Source organism: Triticum urartu, chromosome 7A (genome assembly GCF_056163025.1).
Source record: "Triticum urartu cultivar PI428250 chromosome 7A, HENAU_Tu73, whole genome shotgun sequence".
NCBI classification, from domain to species: domain Eukaryota; kingdom Viridiplantae; phylum Streptophyta; class Magnoliopsida; order Poales; family Poaceae; genus Triticum; species Triticum urartu.
This window is the reverse complement of record NC_141879.1, coordinates 552,957,892-552,969,753: the sequence shown is the minus strand read 5'-3', so window position 1 is coordinate 552,969,753 and position 11,862 is coordinate 552,957,892.

Genomic DNA, 11,862 nt, shown 5'->3' with positions numbered 1-11,862 from the left:
TTCCACTGTAGTTTGCAAACTTTGAAAAACGCCACTCCAGACTTCAAAAAATGCCATTAGAAATGGCATGAAATGGCATTTTTCAAAGTTTGGAAATTGCAGTGGCATTTCGCGGATACACCAGATTTGGAGTGGCATTTATCAAATTAACCCAAAACAAAAATAACTGGGCGAGCTGCTGAGTCCCTGGTGTTAGCCGCTCGTTGTACAATTCTCTTGTTTATTGACTACGTTGACAATGGCATGGGACCCAGATGTCAGAAATCCACTAGGAGGAGCCATTTTTTTATTGGCTTGAAACAAGGAGACACTTGCTTGCGTACTGCCATGACCTTGGCGGGTCCTTGCTATCATCCTCTCCACATACAGTACCAGTTAGTCGTGCTTCAAAACTGATCGGCACGCCATTAAAAAAATAAAGGTCGATAACTAATGCGGCACCTCAGGCCAACGCGGCCAGATCGCATTTTGCACGAGAAATTACACACCATGTTTCGTTGACATGTGGTCCCGTTCCAACATATAAGTGAGACGACGACAAGTAGTAGGAGTATTTCCGAACGGACGTGTAGGCCGGGGCGCCTCTTCGTGAACCGTGGCAAACTCGCAACCGTCCACCGACTATTCGCCTTTCCCTCACGATTTGGAACTGTTGTCGCACGCTCTTCCTCTCCCTCCTCCATTTTCCTTCAGCCCTTCACCCTTTCTTCTGACATTGTTCGATCGTCTTCTCCATGGAGGGAACAGGCCGGAAACGACCCCATTATTCTTGCCCCGATCTGAAAGATGACGTGGTGGAGGAACTCATTGGTCGGTGCGATGTCATCACCTCGGCTAGCATGGCAGGTTCGTTCAAGCCCATTCTTGACTCAACTAATAACATCATTACAAAGAACCCAAGAGTCAAGGAGCGGTTTGATCTCCCCTATCTTCTTCGCCGTGACCCTGATGACTGGCGCCGGCACGACGGAGGCCTCGCCCTATGCAAGTTGATGCCGCTTGATAATGATACGTATGATGTTAAGATGCCATCGCTTGAGGGCAAGGCTTGGGCGGGCGCAAATGGAGATTGGGTTGTTTACATTGGGTCCAACTGCGAGTGGGAACTTGTGAATGTGTACACTCGTCACCGGGTTCCACTTCCAAAAATCTCAGCACACTGCCCAGAGGTTGAGCACACCGGTAATGTACGCGCGTTCAAATACGATCATGGTGACTGTCTTCTATGGAAGATAGCAATTTGTCGAGTTCCCAACCGCTCTTGGAATTGCAACAACAATGAAGTTGTTGCTATCTTCGACAAGCTTGTTGCCATCCTTAGTGGTTTGCCTCGATGGACATTGCTCAAAAATTAGTTTCTGTGCACGAATGAGTACTGTGATGCAATTCAATACGAGGGCCTTGTGTTTGCTGCCACCACTCGTGGCACTCTTTTTGCATGGTATCATCGTAGTTTCGATACGTTTGTCTTCCACCATAATTATAATTGTTTCATCCACATGCATGCGGGTTAGCAAGTTTCCCTTTACTAATTAACCTTCTTCTTGTGTTTCCAAGGTCCTGTGAACATCCCACCACCTATACTTGAAAATTTTTATAACCAAGGGGGAGATGCCGATGGTGATGATCACGAGCAGCGCCGATATACTCTGTGGCGCCTGGCAACTAATTCCGATGGATCACCTCTTCTTGTGTGTATACAGCCCACTGATGATGTTACTGCTAAGGAAGCAGGTGTCTCCCATGGTCGCACTCTCCGGACCTATTCCAACACCCGTTGCATGGTATTCGGGATGGATACTAGTGTGCTAGCGCCAACTCCTTCTCCCTTGCACAGAATTGATAGTCTTGGAGAAAACTCGCTCTTCCTTGGACAAAACTATCCGATGATGGTGAAAGGCGATCCAACTGTTGTTGACACATTTATGAGAAGCAACTGTGTCTATACCTCGGACATTTGGGTGGTTCCCTACCCTGGTACTGATATAGTAGGCCGCTTCAGCCTGGATGATCAGTCCTGCGTTGGTCTCCAGATCGACAACAGATGGCCCGTCCCAGAGAATCACTTATGGTTCAAAGCAAGCGTTTCCAACGCCGCGGAATGGTTGAGTTGAAGTTCATTTCATGGCTTGTTATTTGTTGTGTGGTGAAAACTTTAGTATTTATAATGTATCCTCGTTGTCGATGTGGGTTGATGACCTGTTGTATGTAATAAAATGATGTGCCTGTGATAAACTTACTAAATTTATGAATGGCTTTCGAGTCGCTTCTCTAAATTTGTACTACTAGCTTCACATGCTTCGCGCGACGGGCGGGTGTTTTTACTGTAGCCATATGTTAATGTGTTCATTGTACGTAACCAGCACCTCAAATCATCGATACTAGTATACTATATACTAGTAGGAGTAAGTAGTAGGAGTAGTAGGGTGGCATCGGCCAGAACAAGCATTCACGTCCAGGAGTACGGCACACGCCACCACCACGACATCCATCTGACACCATATTATTTCTTGGAGTCCGTGCTAGAGCAATCTCTTCAACCTCGTCCTTTCTCTAACTTCAGCCATCGCGCGACGGGCGAGGTGGGGGTTTGCCAATAGTCGGTTTCCTTAACTGCGGTCCCACTTGTAAGGCCAACTCCAACGCACGACCCCAAATGGACCTCCATTTTGCACGAACTCTAATGATAATTTTGACTAGAAAAGCAAGACCAAAGAAAACAAGAACCACAAGAATACATTTTACTACTCCTGTAAGTTGGATTAGTGCCTTCTCAATGCATTCATTGTTGATCTGCGGAGGCTCGATCTTGCGTGCTTCTTTCTTCTTCGAGTGTAAAGAAGTAGACGTTGCTTCCTCGCATCTAGTCTCATGTCTAGCCTCTATTCTAGTAGGAGTATCAACAAGTGCACTAATCTCATCCGAGAGCAGAACCGAAGATCTGGTCGGGTTCTTCCTCCTTTTGGCAACACGTGGGACATCCAGCATCCAGGTCGTGTCATGAAAGAAAATAGAGTGGTAGTTGAAGCCACGAGATGTGCATCTTGGGTTAAACTGTAAATAGAATCTTACTACTCTTAAGTAACTCCAAAAGCGGCTACCGAAGATCTTTATTGGATTTGTTTTTCATCACCAGCACGTCGAGGTGAAAGATGTGCAGGTTCAGTGGGCCCTCTTGCGTTTTCACTGACATGTGGGGCCGCATGTGAGCAAACAGACGATGGGCTCCGCGCGTCTGCTGGCTGGCTGAGAAGAGAGATAGAGGAGGGCTGAGCACGGACTGCAGGAAATTTGTTCTACATACCTCGATATAGGCTCGATATAGTGGTGTGGCATGGGCCATAACTCAGTAGCATTCACGTCTAGCAGTACGGCACACGCCACCCACACGAGTCCCATCCGACACCAATTTTCTTGGAGTCCGTGCTACAGCCATCTCTTCTCACTCCTGTTTTCTTAGCCATCGCGCGGTGGGCGGGGTGGGGGTGTGCCGATAGTCGGTTTGCTCAACTGCGGTCCCACTTGTAAGTGAAAATGCAACACTGCACGCATTCCCGCTTGAGCGGCGTGCCGAACCAACCGTGTGGGGGTGCGACGCGAACACGGCAGGCTTTTCCTTTTGAACTCGTAACTTGTAAATTTTGGTTCTGCTCCATGGCGCGACCGATAGATAGAAAATAACGATTTTGCCTAGAGTAATGAGAAGTTTGGTTCTGGCGCCGTTCATGCATGGAGTATGTACGAAAATTATGAAGTTGATGCGAAAGGTAAGATAATTACTGTAGTATCATATACTACTACATGGATTTGACGGAAAGATAAAAGTCCATACGGATCCATCAACGTTCAACGACATCCTCATGCCCTAGTGCGCCGGGTGGCCAACCGACGTGTGAGGAGCAACGGCGTTGGCGGCAATCTCAATGTGCTTCTGAACAGTGTCGTCCAAGGTTGCCCTGTGCTCCAAGAAGGCCAGCGTCCTATCGTCCTCCTCTTGCATGTAGTAGTCCTTGTGGACGATTTGCACGTAGACGTGGGTGATTATGTCGATGGTGTCTTGCTGCGCCAGGCGCTGCGCGGCGAGCGCGACCTCGAGGTGGACATTCTCTGGCGCGACGGCGGGCAGTCGCAGGGCCACCAGTGCGTCGAAGGGGTTGTTACCATAGTGGCCATTGAGGGTGGAGGGCATCGTAGATCCTGGGCGCGTCGGCTGGAGGCTTACGTCAAAGTCGTCTGCAAGCTTCTTGACGACGGTGAACTTGTTGAGGAAACCGACAAGGACCTCGTCGAACAAGGAGACAAAGCTGCCGTCCAAGCGGCCCCTCGCCCTGGCGGCCTCAAGCAATACTACCTGGAGACATTCCTCGGTGCCGGTGGACGTGGTAGTACTCCTAAATCCAGACGGTGGTGCTACTAGTACTAGTAGTAGTACTACCAATGTAGTAGTAGGAGTACTAGCACTGTACTACCCGTTGGTCAAATTATTACATGCTGCTCCTCACAATGAAGTGACAAGACCCTGCGCTGGAGATGACACCTGAGTATAGGCGCCGTGTTCGGCATACCATAGTCAGCCTCACCGTCTGCAGTCACTATCATCATGGCTGTAGAGCTAGCCTGCTTACAACTAGCCCTGTTCGACATAATTTCCCGTGCATAGATGCCCGTGCATTGCACGGAACACCAAGATTGGGGGTGGACGGCTCCGACAGCGGCCATCGCGCCAGATTTTTCCACGGCCTTCTACTCCTAGATTGTGTGAGACAAGGAGTTGTTTGTAAATAGGGAACAAGTGCAGGCATCTTTTTGCAAAATGGAGAAGCTTGGTTTGTATGCGTCAGATCTAGATCCAACGTCTATTGATGAAAGATGGGAGGCACAACATCATCACCAACTCAGGACCTGTTTGATTCGCAGGATTTTGAAAACACAGGAATAGGACACAGCAATATTACAAGTTTCAAACTGATATTACAAATGTTAGGAGTAATGCTGCACCTACGAAGAGGGAATTACTAGGAATTTTACGTAAGAACTTTTGTTACTTTAGGTGGATGCAGCATTATCGTACAAACTAAAATCCACCGCCCTGACAAGTCACTAATGGGCAAATAAGTTTTTGAGTCTCTGGCCCCTTGATGTTTCAAAAATAAATTCAGCTTCCGCGGAGAAATGAGCTCCACCGTGTACCCGCGCGGGTGTGGCTGGGCACGAAGTGTGAGTACGTGCACAGTGCACCTATTCTCTTCTTGTATACGTACACCACCTACGTGGGGTTGTGTGAGAGAGATACAAACCTAGAGAGATATAGTGTGTGGGTTCTTGAGAGTTTTTTTGGGGGGGGTCAATCAAAAAATTTAACATATGCAATGTGTGTGAAATAGAGTCCTGGATATAACATATATATAGAGGGGGTGATCCACGAGAAGAGAGTGGAGGTATCATGAGCTTGAGGTGTCCATAGAATCAAAGAGATGGATGATGTGTGTGTGTGTGTGTGCGCGCGCGCGATCGATAAAGAGTGCCATCAAATTTGTGTGTGCCCACGTCAAAGATATAGAGTGGCTGGCCTACTGGAACGTGAGATGGGACATGTGCAGTTTGTCTCTGTGGCATGGATACCTACCTGCAGCGCTCGACTATCGGTGTGTGGTGGGGGAAGAGGGAGGCCCAATTAACTATAGAGGTACAATGGCTGGTATATGTGTGGAGGAGGCGAGAGGCCTACCTCATGTATTAAGGAGATCGATCTGCCTCATGTATTAAGGGAGATCAATCGGCATCCATGCATATGTGCAGGAGATGAATAAGGTTGGGAGAGAGACAGAGCTAGAGTGTTGGAGGGGGTGGTAGTGGAGTTGCTTCTAACAAATGGTGGGATAGGCTTGCTAGACAAACGGAGGGCACGCCCGCAATATCAATAAGAGAGGAGATGGCTGCTTGTTGTCTGTGCACGTGCGTGTGAGAGACTGGTCAGGAGGCATGCACGAATGATGAGGGGGGACGATGTGGCTGTGGTAAGCAGACGTAACTATATAGGAAGATCAATCGCCCTTTGTAAGAGAAAGGAGAGACATAACTTGTGAGGTACGTCAATCGATGGGGGGGTAGTTAAAGTCGATCTAGGTATATGTTGGGAGATCGATCAGTATACATGCATGCGTGTGTTAGAAGCAAATGAGGCACGAGGAGAAGGATAGAGAGAGAGGGATGCATGTAGGAGGTGGTACGAGAGGCATACTATATCGAGGGGGAGGAGTGTGCGAGTACGAGAACGATGAAAAGAGTGGTGGGAGTGAGGCATGGACGGTGACAAGAGAAGAGGGGAAGCTTGTGTTTGTGCTAGGCACACCTGGCTAGAGAGGCATATCGATCGATGTGTGCCGTAAAGAAGGAGCTGGGGGGCCTACACACACCATGGGTGAACGACCTAAAGTGAAAAGACGAATTTGCGCGATGGAGCTAGAGAATGCTGAGGGAGGGTGAGAGGGATGCGGGCGTGTGCATGCACAAGAGAAAGTTAGCGCTAGCTACAAAGATAAGAGGGTTGTGTGGGTGTAAAAGACGAATAGAGATCATATATACTTCATTATAAAAAGCGAATTCAGATATTTGAAGAATTTATCATAGTGTTTCAAACCGACGGATGTGTGAATATATATAACGGTGATACACATGGTGTGGTTATGAACATGGTATACTACATTTAATATATTTTATCTCTACTCTTATAAAAAACGGAGTTGTTGATGATGGTGTGCCTGCCATCCTGCATTATAGGCCATCTGATTTATATCTGGCGGATAGCAAGGAAACTATGATGGTTGAAGTTGGCAACAATCATGATTGTAGATTCTTATTGAAATAGAGAAACGAATTCAAATTTAGTTCGAATTGCAGAGGTAGTATAGACATTTGGAATGCACTAAAATGTTGGTATGAGTAGGTTACATGCATTATACAGCAAGCGAAAAAATTTAATCGGACATAACATGGATTCATACTCCCTCCTTCCATCTATATAGGGCGTAATGAGATTTTTAAGACCGCCTTTGACTTTGACAAGATTAATAGTACATGACATGCACAATGTGAAAATTATATCATTGGAAGAACCTTTCACAGACGAATTTAACGGTGTGCTTTGTGTAAGTTGCATGTCATATATCATTGCTCTAATATTTGGTCAAAGTTAGCATCGAAAAATGCATTAGGCCCTATATAGATGGAAGGAGGGAGTAGCTTTGAATAGCATTTGTATAGTAAAACGGGGCAATACTCTCTCTTTGTGTGGTGTGAATAGTTTTATTTTTTTCGTTTTCTTTTTGGTTGAGGGAAGTGCGAATTGATTTGGTACGTACAAGTACAATATTACTACACGTTAGGCTTGTCCCTAAAATTCAACCCGCGTCTTGTTATATCCCGAAAATTCAGATATCGTGCTCCCAAAACTGGCGCATTCACAACCCGCGCCTTGCTATCCCGAAATTACAACGCGCGCGAAATATCCCTCCAGCTGCCAAATCCCGACACGCGAAATCCCCCCTCTAACCCTGAGCCGAAAGGGCCGCTAGTTCAAATCGGTGGGGGGTACTTTTGTAACACACCCTACATTTTGGACAAGCGCGTTTCTAAGTCATGCTTAACCCCCTCCCATCGCCCCCTTTTCACCATTCCAAATCCCAGGCTGCCATAACCTCTCCGCTCCAGCCGTGAAACCCCACCCTCCTCCGTCCGCCACATCACCGCTGCCCAGCCGGAGCCTCTTCCCCGATGACATCATCCATCGCAATAGCTCGACGTCCCTCATCCACCTCCCCGGATGAGGATCCGTCGTCCATCTCGCCGTCCCGCCGGTTCAGCCGCCCCGTCCTCCACCTCCAAGGAGCTGCTCCGACGATCGCCTCGTCTATCGCGGCTGCTCCATCCCCACAGCGCCGCCTTAACCTACTCCACCGGAACCGCAGCATCCTCACCGACTCCTCGGACGAAGCCGAGGCCTACTCGGCGCCACCAAAGAGGTTGTACACTCATAGCATCGCACCTTCTCCTTAACTCGACCTCCCGGCGCCGACGGTGCTCCATCCCGCACCCCCATGGAGTGGCTACCTTGAAGCCGGCGCCGCGGGCGACATCTCCACGGCGGCTCTCCCCCAGTGCGAGGCCCCTTCGGCGGCGGCGTCCATACCAGCCGGATCTGCTGCTGCTGCTCCGGCTCTCGCTCGATCGCTCGCTCGCCCAGCTGCTACTGCTGCTCTCCCCCTCGCTCGTGCTGCTACTCTGCTTCAATTAAACCACACTTCAGTCGACTGAATCGACTTTTGGGTCAGTCGATTTTCAGGGGTTGGGGGGGCTCGCCGGAGTTAAGGAAGAACCACCCGTAGCGGGGACGGGGGCTCGTCGGAGAGGTACCCCACTATCTATCTTAGGGTTCAGGGTGGGGGCGGGGGGCCTAGAGGGCTGGCCGGGGTGGCGGTGGCAAGTTGTTTTGGGGCGGCGAGGCGGCGATGGGGCTGGCGGTTCGGCCGGTGGTGGCTGGCGGCTCAGGGGGGTGCAGGTTGAAGATGAACTGCAGGCCCTCCCTTAACTACATGTCAAGTGCCTCTCTGCTACCATTGCGTTCAGTTTCGACAGTAGCATTCAGATTCCACAGTAAATTTCAGTTTCGACAGTTAAGTTCAGAGTCAACAGTTTTTACCTCATCTGTTGTAGTCAGGTGGTTTTTGGTGATGTTAATTTTACATCCATTTTACATCATCTATTGGAGATGCTATTAGAATCCCACTTGAGATTGACGATGTCTGTCTTGTGCTGCTTCAGCCTTGACGTCTTACGGCTCATCGGAGCTGCTCCAATGACAGAACTATCCGTCACAACAGAGCAGTGCCCTGGACGCCGTCTACATCACCCTTAGATCTTCCTCCACACCTCCGATAGCCACCTCTTCCTCAACTGCTTCAGCGACCAACCCAATCATGCTGAGGTCGACACGACTACGGCAAAGAGATTGTACACTTGTTGCATCACTTATTACTATACATTCACGTCGATCCATTAGGGCTATTTTGGTTCAACGGAAAAACATCGATCCACTGGTTGTTACCATCACTCTAAATTTCTGCATGCTCTCCTTACATGATCTCACCATATTTTTTTCATATGCAAGTCAGATATTGTACACAGTCATGTTGAACATGTAGAGAAAAAGAGAAGAGTTTTGCGTGTCAATACAATGTCATGCAGACATCACTCCATGGTGGGTTCAATGGCAAACCCTCCCCACCCCTCTCTAGATTGTAATCCAGAGGAAGATATCTGTTCTGAGGCGGATTCGGACGCCGCTGACCACTCCTATTTACCCCCAAGGTGTTTGCTCTACCTTGGCATGATGATGTTAGTCATATCATGCATATGTTGCCTTGCAGTGCCTACTTTTGACATCATATATGTCATCTGCTTAGTTTAGACATGTTCTGTAATGCCACCTGTTTAGTTTCTGTATCATATATGGGAATTATGCAGTCTCATGTCTTTTAGCCAGCCATAATATATGTGAAATGTGCAATGCCATCCTGTTTAACCAGGCATCATATATTTGAATGATATCTTTCCCATCCTTTTCTTCATTACATTTCCATTTGTCGACAATGTTTGTACATTAAACTACTCTTCCTAAGAATCAGCCATTTGGGTGGGAGATGGAAAAATCTGGAGTGAAAACAAGGCCTTCAGAGCAGACAGTGCTACCTATCGAAGCAGATCTCTTGTTGGGTCCCGATAGCTCCTCAGAGATGGATTCAGAGACAGATGACCAGTCCTATTCCCCCACTGAGGTGTATGCTCTAACTTGGCACGGTTATACTGCTCATGTCATGCATACGGTGTCTTGCGTTGCATAGTTTAGACATCATATACACAATATTCAACACCATGTTCTTAGTTCAGACATCATATCGAATGCCCTCTGTTTAGCATATAAATCACATATGTGAATTAAATGATGCGATACTGATTACTTAGATAACATGTAGGTGAATTATGTCATGCGATCATGTTTAGTTATTCATCATATCTTTGAATTATGTTATGCTATGCTATCCAATTTAGATAGACATCATATATGTGAAATTATGTCATGCTATCCGTTTTAGTTAAACAATATACATGTCAACTATTTCATGCCCTCTTTTTCCACACTAGCTATTGCATCAATCTCTCATACAATGTCTGTACATTCAACTATGTTTCCTATTTATCAGCCATTCGAATTGGAGCTGGTGATGCCAGTATCTAGCGGACTAAAAACACGGTCTTCAAATAAAACAGTGCTACCTCTTGGTGGAGATAGCACCCCGGTTGTACTTGCACAAGAACCAGCCCTACCACACATAACCCAAACTCTCGCAGATTGTACCCCTACTACGATGGAGAGAGAACGAGCTTCACCCAATCTAACCCCAGCCGATAGTAACCCAGTTCCTGTTGACACAGCACCATCTCCACCACAGAGCTCCCAAACAAGAGCAGTTAGTAAGGCAGCTCCAGTGCCCAAAGGGCCAGTACTATCATGACGAACCCCTACTCCACCAGTTAGTATGCCTATTCCTGTGGAGGAACCACAACCAGCTAGTCATAGTTTAGCATCTATTGCATTTGATGTTGTTAAATCGTATGTGCGTATCTTCCCATCTTGGAAATATTATACTGAAGATGAAGGAAAATGCCAGTTGTAGGTGTTTGTCTAGGAGTTATGTGTAAGTAATGTTATTCATGGCAATTACTTTGCTTCATCCCATACATCCTACCTCCATGATGGTTATAATACAACAAATTTTCCCATTTTTCTCTATAGAGAAGGACCGATTTGGAAACTCAGGATGAGGTAACCTGTGCTAATACCTCTGCTATCTTCAAGAATGCTTGGTGGCAGTATTGGAATTACCTGAAGAAAACGTACTTCATCGGCAAAGAAACTCATCAAATTCCCTTACGTTCTCCGTAGACACATTTACTGGACGATGACTGGGAACGCCTTTTTCTGTACTAGTCCCGAACCAAGAATGTGGTAAGGTCTATGAGCTCATTTTCTATTTTTAAGTATTATATTCTTGCGTCTTACTGTACTTTGTTCATGTAGAACAAGTGCCTAAACTTGAAGAACAACTGTTCTAATTTAATATTCCATTGCTACCATAGGACATAGATATATGTTTGTTTGATGCTTTTATTATGTACTAGTATTTGGCAATAGAAGACCCTGCAAAAATAAGTTCCACATACCACCATAGAGAGAATAATATTTCCACAAATCCAATTTGCTGACTTGTTTTGGCAACACGACATTATGTCACGGCCCGGTGATTATTCGAACCGTTTCCTTTAACTAGCCCCGCACATAACGCGAGGCAGTTTTTTGACACGTCTTGTCAAAGCAGAGAACGTGTCCCCTTATCACGGGATTCTCATCAATACGGGTGTGGGTAACCCAACCGCGCCATCGATTACGGCGCTTGGGGGATAAGCGAGTTTTACTAGGCTAGTGGGGACGCTTAGTTTCGTCCGCCTATATAAAGGGATAAGGATTCACCTTTTCATCCACGCCTTCTTCCTCCTTTGCTCATCCATTTTCGCGCACTTGAGCTCCAACACCCAAGTCCACATCCCTTCCCTCAACCTTCTCCAAACATGTCCAGAGCGGGAGGCAAATGGATGGCTTCCTCCGTTATGGAGGGACATATCAAGAACCTGCGCGGAGTCGGATACTTAGCCGCGAATATCGCGCATCGGCTGCCCACTGCGGGGCAGATCGTCCCTACCCCGGAACCTCACGAGAGGGTAGTTTTCCTCCACCACTTCCTCCGC